The sequence below is a fragment of the Lissotriton helveticus genome, chromosome 3_1, assembly GCF_964261635.1.
Source record: "Lissotriton helveticus chromosome 3_1, aLisHel1.1, whole genome shotgun sequence".
NCBI classification, from domain to species: Eukaryota; Metazoa; Chordata; class Amphibia; order Caudata; family Salamandridae; genus Lissotriton; species Lissotriton helveticus.
This window is the reverse complement of record NC_136061.1, coordinates 319424057-319439721: the sequence shown is the minus strand read 5'-3', so window position 1 is coordinate 319439721 and position 15665 is coordinate 319424057. Positions and strand designations below refer to the sequence as shown.

The following is a 15665-nucleotide window of genomic DNA, read 5'->3' as shown; positions in this document are numbered from 1 at the left end:
TTGCTCATCTTAATACATTTGCCTGAGATAAATATACTGACCTGCCTCTTGGTTCGTTTTAAGCCTGGAACATTCAGGGTTCATTGACTGCACCAGCTAGCCTAGGTTGTCTATTGTTCAGTGGTTCCAAGCGCCGCCAGCCAAAATAAATATGTTCCCAACCTGGCTGGTTCAATCAATCAATCAATCAATCAAAGCATTTATATAGCGCACTACTCACCCGGAGGGTCTCAAGGCGCTAGGGGAGCGCCCCACCCCCCTTTCCTTAGCGCCTTGAGACCCTCCGGGTGAGTAGTGCGCTATATAAATGCTTTGATTGATTGATTGAACCAGCCAGGTTGGGAACATATTTATTTTGGCTACTGCTCGAACAGCCAGGTCTTGAGCTGCTTCCTGAAGGCGAGGTGGTCCTGGGTCAGGCGGAGGTGCGTCGGGAGGGAGTTCCAAGTCTTGGCGGCGAGGTAGGAGAAGGATCTTCCCCCTGTGGTGGCTCTTTGGATGCGGGGGACGGCGGCGGGGGCGTGGCCGGTCGATCGAAGCTGGCGTTTGGGAGCGTAGAAGTTGAGGCGGCTGTTGAGGTATCCTGGGCCTTGGTTGTGCAGGGCTTTGTGTGCGTGAGTGAGGAGACGGAAGGTGATTCTCTTGTTGACCGGGAGCCAGTGCAGGTTTCTCAGGTGTCCGGAGATGTGGTTGTGACGGGGGATGTCCAGGATGAGTCGTGCTGAGGCGTTCTGGATCCGCTGGAGTCTCTTCTGGAGTTTGGCGGTGGTTCCGGCGTAGAGGGAGTTGCCGTAGTCCAGTCGGCTGGTGACGAGGGCCTGGGTGACCGTCTTCCTGGTCTCGGTGGGGATCCATCGGAAGATCTTGCGTAGCATGCGTAGGATGTTGAATTTCCGCAACTTTCACAATTAAAATGTTGAAGATCATTTTAACAATCCTGGACTAGTAATATCTTCCCCTTCTTGCTCAATCGTGTTCTACATTTCCTATCACACTGATACTGCTTACTATGAAGCAGACTTACACTACCTTTATGACTAGTACAATTATTTAATTCTCTACATCACTTTTAATGACAAAGCAATGTAAAACAGTAGACAGCATTGCAGACTTACATTCCCTCTACTCCATGTTTTGATTGGCTGCTTCAATTAGCTTATAAAAAGAAACAGTTTTTCTGAACTCATTCAAAGTGCACGTATTTCTCCATGACGTCCAGTGTTACGGTAAGAAGTTATGTCTCTGTACTACACTTATCCTCAAGGCCAAATCGTGTAGGAGCCATTAGAACTTCTTGAAATTCCTCAGAGCACATCCCGAGATTCTTTCCCTAAAATTTTGGTTTTAAAAACACCAGGTAAGAGTTTTTAAGGTCATACGGCAATTTTTTTTGGAAAATTAAAACAGAATCATTGCAGAATGACCAGCCATTTCTACACTTTAAATAAGCTGTATAATGTCCTGATGTTATTGAAGGACCATCATGATATATAATTGCTACAGTTACAAAAGTCCTTCCTGATATTGACAACTGTGAAGCCACAAAATTTTTAATTAAAGTTGTCAATTTTGTTCCATCAGGCCTACATCGTTGGAACATTAAAATGACATACTGGCCATATGTTCGTATAAATAATGTGGACATCATTTCAGATTTACATTGGCTACACTCCATGTTGTGATCAGCTGCTTTTACTAGCTTATTAAAAGAGACTGATTTACTGTCTGGCAAAGTTAAATATATAAATCTTTCTGAGTCTACACTAGTAGTACTTGATACCCTACAGTTCTCGCAGTCATGCTGCCATTGATAAGAAAGCCCAAACAGGTGATCTACATCTACACCTTCATCATGCAATACATCAAGCATATACATTAAAAACTCCTGACAATCTTGCTGACTATTTTGAGAGAATTGTGTTTGGCCTGAACATCTGTCTAACAGATTTCGAATTTCAGACACACTTTCTATGTTTGTTCTATCAGTGCTACATTTCTCTAACACAGAATTTAACAAACTGCAAAATCTTTGATCAGAATTGACCACAATCTCTTCTTTTACATTTTCTAGAGAAAACAAAACATTAACCACTACATTAGCATAGCAGTTGACACCAGAACTGTTTTCAAATTGAAAACCAACAACATCTTCAACAGAATCCTTTTTCTTTCTGCTTATAATTTCAGGTTCATCAACTTTTCGTCTTTTTGCTACAGCCTCCCCAGTATTGGTCACATTTCTTCGTTTCCGGCCTACCACACGTTTCTCAAACAAAGGATACTGAGGCAAATGTGGCGCATACTCTCTTCTTAACCTATTGTATTCCTTAACACAATCTAGATCCGCACAAATGTTTGTGACATCACACTCAATCAAGTACAATCCCGATAAAGTTCTAACTCGTGACAATGCCACATATGCCATACCCTCCTTGAACACAGAACTGCCAATATTCACCAATGCACAGTCTACACTTAAACCTTGCGATTTATGGATTGTCACCGCATATGCCAAGCAAACAGGAAACTGCTTACGACGAACATATAAGTCTTTTACAAGCAAAAATCTAGCAGAACAATGAGCAATTAGCTGTACTTCCTCAATGCCATCAAATTTAATTTTTAAAAATTCAATTCCATCTCTATTTCTGTATTTCACAAAATCAACAACATTACCCATTGATCCATTTACCAGACCTCTTTCAACATGTAAATTCCTTCTTAAAATTATACGGCAGTTCAAGCACACATTCAGAGTCTTTTCAAAACCCGCAGTTTTAGATATACTCTTCTCTAATGAATCCAATTTTGTTTTCAGATTCTCAGACAAAATAATTGTTGATCCCATATGCTCTACTCTGTCAATAGCTTCCAGTTTCACAATCTCTTGCTTTTCTAAATGCAACATTTTGTTGTTGAATTTGGCACATTCTGCAAGAGTTGGCATCAAACATATTCCAGATTTTTTCTCAGTAACTTTCTGAAAAATATTCTCAGGCACAACATCTTCGTCTGGATATAAATTTGTCAGTAATCGTGCATGTAAAGCTTCTTTCCCATGCTCGGTCACTTTTCCAATTCTAACATCTTGTAGAATAGTCTTGTAAACTTCATCCTTTGCCTGACGCATATTTTCATGCAGTTCAGCATAATTGAAGTTTAACCATATATTGACGTTGCCAATGCTCCCTAAGCACTTCCTGGTATCTTCATGCGTGAGCATTTTGAACACAGGTTGCCCTTTCACTGGTGTCAGCTGCAGAAGATCTCCGAAAACAATGATGTGTTTGCCACCAAATAACACATCATACTCTGTTTTGAGAACTTCTTGCATTCTCAAATGCACAAAGGCAAGCATGACATTGGAAACCATGCTTACTTCGTCAATGATAAGAAGTTTCATTTTCCTCAAGACTCTTGAAACTTCAAAACAAGCATCTCCAGATAGCTTGTGATATTCTAATTTGTTGTCATGCTCCACTGGCAGCATCAGTAAACGATGTAAAGTAATCCCTTTAATGTTATGTGCTGCCAGTCCAGTTGGAGCGGTGACAACACAAGACAGCGATGACTCTGTCCTTTCCTGCAAATAACATGAAATTGCTTTAATAAGGAAACTTTTTCCAGTTCCCGCTTCTCCACTCACATACAGTCGGACAGGCTTCAACGACGCACATGAGCACTCTTTCTTGTCATGACTTAATCCATGATCAATTTGCATGGTAAGTTCGTCATATATTTTCCTCTGCTCAACGTTGAGTTGTATTTCCAACTCTTCTAAGTTAACCGCATCCTCCTGAGCATGTGCCATGGCTCTTTCCACTTCATTCATAGCAGTGGCAGCTTCATTTTCGATAAGAGGTCCTCCTAGTGGATCCTGACTCAATGAAGCAGAACTCTGACTGTCCTGAGAACTGTCTCTGGCAATCTCGGCTGCAATCGTTGCTTCCTGCTCAATTTCCACATTCAACATTTCTACATATTTGGGAAAAGCAGGACATTCTATGGTCTCCTTGGCAGCATTGAATGAGTCTTCGTAACAAAGGAAATCTCCAAGCAGTTCCTCTTCTGCACGCCAAGGCTTAAAAAGTTCCAAAAGTGCTAAATAGAAAAACTCCTTTTTTTCAGGAGATTCGCCACTCAATTTTCGATGGTTTATCAAGTGGCATTTTCTTTGCTTGACCAGACATCCCTCACTTCCTATTACAGCATACACTCCTTTCTCAGTATCTTCTTTGATGTTCCTCTTGAATATGTAATTTTGCAGAACCTCATACAGACAAACATTCTCGAGGTGACTGCTTCGATTTGGATAATATGTATCCAACATGTTGCTCTTCAAAATGTCGGTACTGTTTGGCTCCTTTTCCGCCAAATACTCAATTTCCCGCACAGGTTTCAGAACTCGATTACGCGTTGCAGCAAGACCAACACTCGCCCAAACGATACTCCTGGACTTGGCATAGAGACTTGCTGAAGACAACCGGTCAGAACATTCGTAAGCTCCGATTTCTCGATGCGACAACATCTTCAGACTGAAACTGTACAACTTCTTGCTGAGGCTCTTTTCATGGGAAATGTCCTCCCACATATCCTTCAATTCTGTCTTCTCTTTTTTGGTGATGTAAGATGTCACATACCGAGCCACAGCCATACAGTTATCAGCCACAAACTGTATATCCATGTTAGCATTCCACATGGACAAAATCACCGGGTTGTAGTCGTTGATGTACTTAGACTCTTCGTTCCTCTTCAAATTGTATGTGTTTTTAGGTGATTTCTTCATCACATTATGTCGCAGCGAAGACATCAAACTGTTCACTCTTCCTTTAGAAATCACCGGTCGTGGAAAGCCGAAACGACATTTGGTGTAGAACTTGTCTTTGTTCCGGAATTTACGACGACAGTACTTTCCACATCGATGGCTTTGGAAACGTAGAACTTTTTCTCTTAGGCTTTTTTTCTCCTTTGCGTTTGGAACAGCACACGTAGAATACTGTTCTATGAAACTCATCACTGAGTCTTCTGCATCCATTACAAATTTAGGTGCATCCTTGATCCACAGCAACATATGTATATGAGGAGCACCTCTTGCTTGGTACTCCTTCCTCCAGAAGAAATCCAACACCTCTCCAAGAGGTGGATTCTTCTTATTCATGATGAAAGACATCATACCTTCAAATCTATGATTGAAGTACCTACATACATTGACTGGATCCAAAGAGCACAGTTCTCCGGGTGTCTTGAATTCGATGTTTTCTACGTTAGCATTTGCCTCTCGTAGAAATTCAAGTAAGTCTTCCCAGCCATACTCAGCACAGCTCAAAGTGAGGAACCATGTGGGAGTTCCTAAGTTCCTCAGCATACATTTTAAATCACCATGACGACGGTACCAGTACTCATTAGTACCACGCTGACACGCCATGAGATTAATCAGGTGAGAATCCAAAATACTGTCTTGGACATTGACTTTATCCATAAAGTCACTTGCCGAGATGTTTTGCATGTGTATACCACTTTTCAAGATGTGGTTCACTGCATATGACAGTCCAGACAGATCGCTTTCAAACAGGAGATGAAACAAATAAGGAATGCATTGTCGAAACCTAGGATCTCCTGCATACAATCGCAAAGTCCGGTATTCAGAAGCAGGAATTTGATGAGGTCGCTCATCATATCTTCCTCCCTGACCTGTTGGAAAAAGCTGTGGGAAACACCGAGCTTCCAAACTTTCCTTCCAAACACTAATGGGACTCCCTTTCGCTTGTTTCATTTGAAACAACTCAATAGCATTCCCCATGACTTCCTTGGAATGCAAAGGATGAACACTATAATGTTCATATATTTCTTCACTAGTACACGGTTCTACTTTCTCAATTTGACCAGCACACAAATCGCTATCCTCTTCCTCACTTACTTCCTCTTCTGCAACATATACATTTTTATAGTATTTATTATATTTTTTCAAATACAATGTTGCCCTTTTGACTTTCCTAACATCTACTAAATCTTGCCATATTTACTTATTCTTTGTCGGAACCCCATTAACTAAGATAACAAGAGGTTCCTCTTCCACTTTTTCTACTCCAATTGTGTTAATGTTTTTCTTCAAATCTAGAGGCAAATAAACAACTCTTCCCTTTAATCCTCTCTGTAAATCTGATGGAGGCAATTTCCCTGTCTTTGGCTCCATTCTTACAATAGCCTGAAAGGGATGGATATTTTGAATCAAAATAGATTCATAAGTATTTAAATCCTTCAATTCAGAAGGAATCTCAACCAATTCCAGATTATTATGAACTGCTCTAGCAGGCATCTGGTTTTGATTTAATTTGTTACAACAATAAGTACACACACGTTGATCCAATCCCAAATCAAAACAATTTTCTACCATCAAGTATGTTGTAAAATCCTTCCATTCACTATTATTTTCCCTTTCACTTTTTCCATATAAATCCACTAACTTAGTCTGATTCTTATAATAAGTGCGTCGACAACACACACAAGTGAAATTTGGCCTCTCACTTGATTTCACCTCAAACGTCGCAATTTCCCTCTGGAAATTATCTGTACTGGAAACCTGTACACTATCTTCCACATTACTCTCTTCTTCTTGGTCAATTTCAACATTCTCCTCTTTACTTCCAAAGTAACAAAACTCAATTTCTTCACATATATTCTTCACATCTATTTCAGAACCATGCAAAAGAGCAGCGCATAATTGTTTAAGCATAATTGCTGGACTCTTAGCATAATACAACATTCTAACTAATTTCCTCACTTTATTACGATGCACTGCTAGCATCCTGAAATGATGAAAAACACTCTGGCATACTCTCCTGGAAAGACAAGCCAGTGAATGACCATGCAAACCTATCACTTCTCTCACTCTGCAAGGATCTAATTCTTGCAACAACTTCATTTTCTGCTTCAAACTTTTCTTATTAAATGACCGTATAAAATCACAAAGCAAATTGATGGAATCCTGTCGTACACTGCAAATACTACTACACTTCCAGGTGTACACAGGACCCTTAGGACGTCTCCCTAAAACCTCATTACCTAACACCTCTTCTATCTCTGTTGTCACAAGTTTTTCTTTTTCAACTGGACAACCATCTTTCACTTCATAAGCTCGACCACTGGTGTCAACTGCATGCACCAAATCATTATCCTTGAAATAACTCTCCTCATTAAAAAATGCCTCGGAGCTTGAACTATGCATCCATTCTCCAGAAAAAACTTCACAAAAATTACTACGATTAACTGTTCTCTTCCATCTACTATTTCTTTTGAAATCATAAATTGCCTTGTTTAGCTTCCTAATTCTATTGATTGTCAAAATAAATAACTTACGTTTAATTTCAAATGCCTGATCAATAACTTTCTCAACTATTTTTTTTCTCTTATAAAAAACCACTTTCTGTTGACCTTTCTTAATATTTTTTAACAAATTGCCAATTATCCTGTTGCGGAACATTCGTTTACGAATGTCCCTAAACTGTTATTTCCTTCTACTTTCATGCATAGAGTTATCTCTTACTCTAGCAGTAACATTTCTCATTGGCCTTTCCTTACCGTTTGAATTGCTTCTCCTTTTCTGGACTGAAACATTTTCTGTAGTAATATTTTTTTTACTAGAGATATTTCTTATGAATGTTTTTGTACTCTTACCCGGTGCTTTCTTGGTGACTTGACAAATCTTTTTGTTAGAGGACTGCTGCTTTTTTTCATTCACCTGCTGTCTTTGACGTTTTGCAGCCTTTCTCACTCTTTCTTTGCTTGGCATCCTAAAATCTTGAAATAATCTGCAGTTGAATCTGTGGTAAAATATAATAAAAAATGTTATTAACCACTATTACCCAACAGTAAATTAATAAGTCATCAACAACTTAACACACTACTTAACATTTTTACATAGAAGAATTTTTTGTACATGGCAAATTTAGAATACAGAAATAGCAGAAAAGAAATGGAATTTATATTCATTTTACCTGTGCTGTTTTATATATGAATCTGATCTAATTTTATGACCATATTTTAATATTTTATTGAAGACACTACACATAACCTGTTTTTGAAGGTGTCTTTATTTTTAAATTAAACGGTTTACATATTTACTTTTTATTTATTATAAATTTATAAAATAAATGTTTATAGTTCCATAGGCTCAAGCACGTCCGCTTCCCATCCTATGGCATACAATTCTGACAAATCTGCATCCTCATCACGTTCTTCTTCATCCTCAGGATTGAAATCATCCAAGGGATCAACATCCACTGATGTTTCAATTACGAGTTCAATGATGAGGTCGAAATCAACTGATTGCTGATTGTCGCTCATGTTGATGTTGTCTTTATCTTTAAAGAAAGATAACAACAATGAGATGTTGCACAGTAAGAGACAAATCTCAGAGATTATAATAGTAAAATTGTTTAACAAGAGTAACATTTTGCAGCTATTATTTAACCATGTCCAACGATGCTGAGGAGCAGAGGAGGTGAAGCCCATCTCCAATTTTTCACTGAACAGGACTCATCTCTTCTTAACCTTGGATAAACCTCACCGACTCTGTGTCCCCTGCACATAATTAAATGTAAAGGGGCAGATTTATATTAACTAGCACATCCCCACGGATGCACCAGTTAACGTGCACCGCTGCTCTGCCACCCACGGTGTGCCGCATTTACAATCAGATAGGACAAAGCTGCATCAAAACCCTGCGCCTGCTTGAAGCAGGCATAGATCTTGACGCAGGTAGGCTGAAAGCTAAAGCAACAACTAAGTGTCGTGTGCAGAAGTTGCAAAAAAGGAAAAATGGCGTTTAAACCAGTAATGAGCCCATGCTAACTTAACACAGTGTAAAGATATCCAGGATCTACATCAGTTTGGGGTTCACGAACCTGGCAGGTACAAGGCACTGAGGCTTTGCACCGTGCATGTCTCATCCCAAATCATATGTTGTTTGTGAATGAAACAATTTCCCAGACCAAATGCTTTGGATTGGCTACTTCTAAAAAACTTAAACACCCCATACTATCCCGGAGTTAGAGGAATATGATGGTTGGAGTAATTTTACTCGGTTGTCCATTAAAGATTTACAGGCCCTACTCCGTAATTCTTCCTTTAACATTTCCAGTATAAATCCAAAAGGTTGGCTGCTTTGGCAACGTGCCTTATCCACGGTTTAATAACGCTGCCTTTTGCTTTATATAAGTTTTCAAATTGTATGAAATATATACCAATAGGTCGTTATGAACCTTTAGGTAGTGGTTTTCTTCATGAGGTCTGGTCGCTTCCATACACATACAGATTTTCAAAGATGATCAAGAAGTTTATCTGAATGGAGAGGAATGCACTGAGACGCCAGATCATTCACTAATGTGTAGGCACATACAGTTACACGGTTCATGCAACAAACACCGACCAAATATGGCTTGCGTGTTGCAAGGCACGCCAGTTCCTGCTATCATCCCCACGTTCAAGTTGTTGGAAAATGGTAGTTATTTGATGCTCAATAATGAAGATTGTTCTGGGTTAATTAAAAGTATTCCTTTTATCGTAACAGTAAGTGAACGGGTTATTTGCTGCAGAAATGTTCTATTTCCTCCCACACATGAACATAGGGAGTTTTCAATCTGGCCACAAATACCAACCTTGGGAGCACATTTCAACGGCATGGCAAGAATAAGAGCTCTTTTGTATTAGAGAGAGGTGGCCTTGAGTTCGGCCCGTGAAACTTTCTTGCTTCACATAGCGAACACCCGTACAGAGGTGCAGACCCTTTTAAATACTGATTCGCCTTTGCATTTCAGCGACATGGTTCGGACTATCTTTAACGCGTCCTCCACAAAGGGCCTGGCGCACTTTTTTAAAGTTGTTACCAGTGGTCTCGTGACTTCATTTGAGAAAATCTTTGGAGTCATCCCTGCTTTCTTTCATTCTATTTTTTCCACTGTGCTTGGTGGATTCCCATTTTTACTTGCATTACCAACGGACGCTCTTGTGCTTTTTTACATTTTTAAATATGGATGTCCCTCCTGTGCAAGCTCCCGCCCTGCAGCTGCTGACGCTGTTCCGCAATCGCATGCTTGAATATTATGGCACAATGCCGTTGGCGATATTAAGCACGGCATATGGATTATCTTTTCGATTCTCCTACTTCACCTGTGTCCAGCCTGTATTTCACTGCCTGACCTGTGATTTCGATTGGGCCATTGATTTGTGTCTCTGCGGACCGGTTTCTCCTGACGTCGACTTTAATCAGCTGATGAGTCCTATCATTACTCACGAGTTGGTTTGTCCTGGCGAAAGGATTATGGCTGTGGCATTGATGCATGGACTAATTGGTCCCTGGAATTTACTGGCGGCAACACAGTCTTTCTTGGAACAGAGCTTTCTTGAAAACCCACCGAGCTGTCCTCTGATGGTGATAGAGGATCCGGTGCTGGGAGAGCACGTATGTTCTTTTCCGCTTTTAAATTGGATGGCTGAACTCTTTTCGGATGAAGACGGTGACTTCCTATTAGAGGCTGTTGCAGCTTATTTTGCATACACAGTTATGTCATAGACCTTTTTCATGTTTGATATGCTGAGTACTAGCATTTCATTGACAATTCATTGACTTATTTGTCAAGTTTTTATTATTTAGCTTGCCAATTGGCTTAAGCCTCGATAAAGTAGTTGGCTGTTTTATTTTTCTTTAGCATTAAATTTTGCTAGTTTTTAATGTTTTACCTTGCGGACCGTGCACATATAAAGTTGCAATCTGCTCTCATGAGATGGCACTTCTATTATCTTATTCAGTTCGTTTCCGTATCATGGGGAGGTGTCATGTAGATCCTGGATATCTTTACACCGTCTTAAGTTAGCATGGGCTCATTACCGGTTTAAACGCCATTTTTCCTTTTTTGCAACTTCTGCACACGACACTTAGTTGTTGCTTTAGCTTTCAACCTAATAGTTCATCGTGATTTACATGAGAATAATATGTTATTGCTCTACTATCTGCTTTACTTGTTAAACTATATCTGTACAGCGAGTGCTGAAGTTTCAAGAACAACACGATACAGAATTGTTATGAGGTCTGATCTCCACGACTTCATACTCATAACATAAGTGCAGCTTCTGCCAATTCTGGGCATGAGGCGGGTTTTATATTGCTTTGCCGAACACACATACACAACACTTGATGCGGTTCACATGAAGAGAGAGCTGGTGTATGCTGATGTGATTCCTTCAAATCTAAGACACTAAAGTATGGGCACGCCCTAAACCAACACAAAGAGACCTTCTTAGCAAATAATATAATATGTGTATTAGGGAGGGTGAGATATAAGCAGCCGCGGGCCGTGGAGGGAGTTACGGTGGGGCAGGGGGAGGGGGAGGGGCAGGGTGGAGCCCTCTCCACCATGCCCCTCCCCCTCCCCGCCTCCCTGCCCCACCGTAACTCCCTCCACGGCCCGCGGCTGCTTATAAGTGTTGCTAACTCTTATTCATTTACAGCATGTTAACATACTGTCACCATTCGCTTCTTATGTACTAGTAACTATGCTGGTAATTTTGCTACTGATAATATGTGTACTTGTATTATCTAAGATACTACGCCTGAGAAGACGGTATTAGTAAATAAACATTTCAACTACACATGTGTTCTTCTTAACTCCATGTTCTGGTTTCTAAGAAATATATAACGACCGACTTTTCATGAGTTCCACGTATCCTGAGGTACTATAAGTTCATATTCTGGATTGTCTAAACATTGAGAGTTTGTTATATCCAATGTGACACTGTACCTAGCTTGCTAAGGGGTTTTTGATTACTAAGGTGAGTTTTGGGGCACCCTAATTCGCCGAGGTTCCAATCCTCTGTCCACAGTTCTGTGTGAGAACAGAAACCCTGCGACAGGGGCACCCCTGAGCCTTGCTGGAGCTTCATCACACTTGCGATACAACTCCAGCAATGCGCCACCTTTACGGCACAGATACGTCACGCATCTGTGCTGTTTTTGCCCCATGATGCGCCGCATTGTAAATGCAGCACACCATAGGTGACGGAACAGCGGCACAGAATGACTAACACATCCCTGGTGATGCGCCAGTCATCATAAATCTATCCCTATGCTTCTTATCTTGTTAGAGATGAACCGCCATATGTATCATCAAAGTTTTTTGCATTTCCTAAATAGCGAACTTTAAGGAATAAATAGCGATTCTTTACCATTCCTAGTTTGCGATGAGCTATTTGCTAATTACAAATTACCCATTCATTTCCATGCAGCAGGAGGCCCATAGGAATGAAGGTGCAATTTGCGATTAGCAATTACCTCATCGCAAATTACGAATTTTTCCGAGGGTGCAGGGGTGTCTCAAGAACACCCTGCTGCACCCCTGAAAAAGAAATTTGGGGGCATACGGCGCACATAAATTTTGAAAACATTCCTTTACCTCAAAAACGATTTTCAACTCATAATTTGAAAACACTGCACATGGGGAAATGACTTAAAATGTCCTTAAGACACATAAAAGCGTTTTTTGATTGCCTTTGCAGCATGTTTCAGTCACCTTTAACATGCCTATGTAACGCAAACATTCAAAATCTAAATTTGCCATGCACAGGTGGGAGCATATTTACAAGCAATTTGCTCCACAGACAAACTTCTTACATTGAAATGGGAAAAATAACATCAGAGACTCTCAATTACCTTATATAGAAGCAGACACCATTATGTCCTTGTCATCAATATTAAAACCATTGCTTTTTCTCAAAAACGATTTACAAGTCATAATTTGAAAACACTCCACAGCTCCTATGCACATAAAAACCCTGTCAGTACTAATACTTCACATTTTCTCCAATTACAATTTCTCAAAGAAACAAAATCTATTTGTAAAACACTTGAGACAAAGCAACATTTGAAAAACACAACTTTCTTCATAATTTTCTCCTTAAAGCACACTATTTTCTATCTAAATTAAAGAAATCTTTTCTCACCTTAGCAAATACTTTGAGTTTCAAAACAGTCTCAGAAACACACCAATTTGTCTTCAGCAGAGCAAAAGGTATGCACTCCAGAGTCTGCAGCTATCAAAAGCACAGAAATGCTGTAATTCTTCACACATATCTCTCATGTCACCCAATCAAAACTCTTCCCTCACTTTTTTTCAAATCAAAACCCTTCCCCCCTCTGCCCCCTCTCTGCTTTTTCTGCATAGCAACCACCTCTTGCAAGACCTCTGGTGTTTCCAAGTTCACACAACAATGTTGCAATTGAACTCTGAACTCTCAGTGCACCTGCATATCCAGTCCAATCTTTCATTTAATGATTTTTTCTTCGCCACTCAAAATACATCTTTCAACGAACTCATCCATGCACCCTAACTTTCTGTTTTCAGCAATCAAAATCCACCAATCACTCTTACTGCTTCATTAACACAAACTCCTCAGTTTTTTTCATTTTACACTCTCATTTTTTCAACTGCCATTTCATTGCCACACTTCATCTGACTGCAGGAGAACCTTCTCTCGCCATGTTTTCTGTCTGGATTGTTGGACATAGTTACATCTATTGGGCTCAGAGGTACGCTGAAAACAGGAATTTACCTAACCTCAATTTACAAGATGTGGAAATTAAGTGGTTTGGCCACAGAGGATTAAAATGTCACTAATTGATACCATTGGTGAAAACCTTTATGCATTTACCAAAACCTGACCTGTTAATTGTGCACTGTGGAGGTAATGATTTGGGCACTTTGACTGGGGTAGGTCTGGAAATGCTTTTAAAGGACACCTTTGAGCAATTGATGGCACTTTTTCCTCAGACTGCCTTGGTATATTCAAATATATGCCAAAAGCAAAAATGGAGGTGGTCGGACCAATTTTGTCCACAAATTGAGAAATCGAGGAAGCATGTAAACAAATCTGTTTCAGCTTACATGAGAGACCATGGAATGGGCTCCCTGTACAACAATAACTTGCGTTACTACATGCAAGATATCTACAGAGGAGATGGAGTTCACTTCTCAGATGAGGGCAACAGAATTTTCATTCTGAATTTAAGAATGTGCATTGGTACCTACTTATAAGTACCTAAATGTACCATAAACCCAAAAGCTCTTCTCAGAGCTACCCTACATCTGATCACTCACAATTATTATTTTACTCTAACTTTTTTCACTAATTTTCAAGAAAGTACGCTCCCTGGGGCGCTTCCCGGTTCGCGAACCGGGCGCACTCCACGCAAAAAAACTAAAAAAACGATATTTTTTTTTTTGCCCTACAAGACCCTTTTAAAGCCTCCACATCAAACCTAGGGGGTCAGGGAGGATCTACTATGCCCCCTTATGGTCATTTGCCCCTTCGCTTTGGCCTCCTCTTGTCTCTCGATCCTACCGAGAGACAAGATGGCGGCCGCTACGGACTGTTTGGAATGTTTACAGACGCCGAAGAACCAATCAGCTTCGCAAAGCTCCGTAACGCGAAAAGTACACGAAGCGGAGCACTGTTACAGATATATATCTTTTTTTGAACGTTAATTTCTCAAAATCCACTGGAGCACATATATTGAGACCTAGCAAAGGCACATCGGGCTACCAGTCCCTACAATTTTGCCAAGTTTCGTGCAAATCCATTCAGCCGTTCGATTATTATTATTTTATTTTTTTTGCCCCGCGGGGCCCTTTTAAAACCTCCACATCAAACCTAGGGGGTCAGCGAGAATCTACTATGCCCCCTTATGGTCATTTGCCCCTTCGCTTTGGCCTCCTCTTGTCTCTCGATCCTACCGAGAGACAAGATGGCGGCCGCTACGGACTGTTTGGAATGTTTACAGACGCCGGAGAACCAATCAGCTTCGCTTCACAAAGCTCCGTTGCGCGAAAAGTACGCGAACCGGAGCGCTGCCCGGTCCGCTGTTACAGATATATATCTTTTTTTAAACGTTAATTTCTCAAAATCCACTGGAGCACATATATTGAGACCTACAAAAGGCACATCGGGCTACCAGTCCCTACAATTTTGCCAAGTTTCGTGCAAATCCATTCAGCCGTTCGGGCTAAAAGTGAGGCCAACCGCCCTATGGAAAACTCAATGTTAAAAACACGTTTTGGGACCCCCCTTTTTTCTCGGCCCCCCCTGGACGAACCCCCCCCAATATTTCAAGGGCTGCTCAGAAACAAAATGTGCAATTTTCCTGAACATTTCAGCCAATTCCGTCCACAAACGCCAAAGTTATTAGACATAGAATTTTCAAAAATCCCATAGAGAAAAAATCCTAACTATATATACCTACTGGCGACCGCCAGTAGGTAATATATATATATATATATATATATATATATATATATATATATATATATATATATATATATATATATATATATATATATATATATATATATATATATATATATATATATATATATATTAATTTTTTTTGCAGAATCCTTCAATCATAAAACGAAAGGTAAAGTCGCACTCAGGATAATTATTAAAGAATGACATTTATTGACTGATGCGTTTCAACCTCACGGTCTTTGTCAAAGTTACTTCCTGACCCAGAAGTGGCTGTATTTAAGTGCTTTTCAAAAGGTCAAACATAATGTATAAACATAAAAGAAATACACACATGTTGAGGTCTGTTAAAGAATAAAGACAGACTCTGCTCA

General features: G+C 40.1%; 1 protein-coding gene across 6 annotated transcripts in view; it reads left to right on the top strand.

The window, feature by feature from the left end:
• The window catches only part of LOC144822411 (multidrug and toxin extrusion protein 2-like), an 877798-nt gene that overhangs the window by 82247 nt on the left and 779886 nt on the right, over nucleotides 1-15665 (top strand). The gene's annotated exons all lie outside the window — the stretch shown is intronic.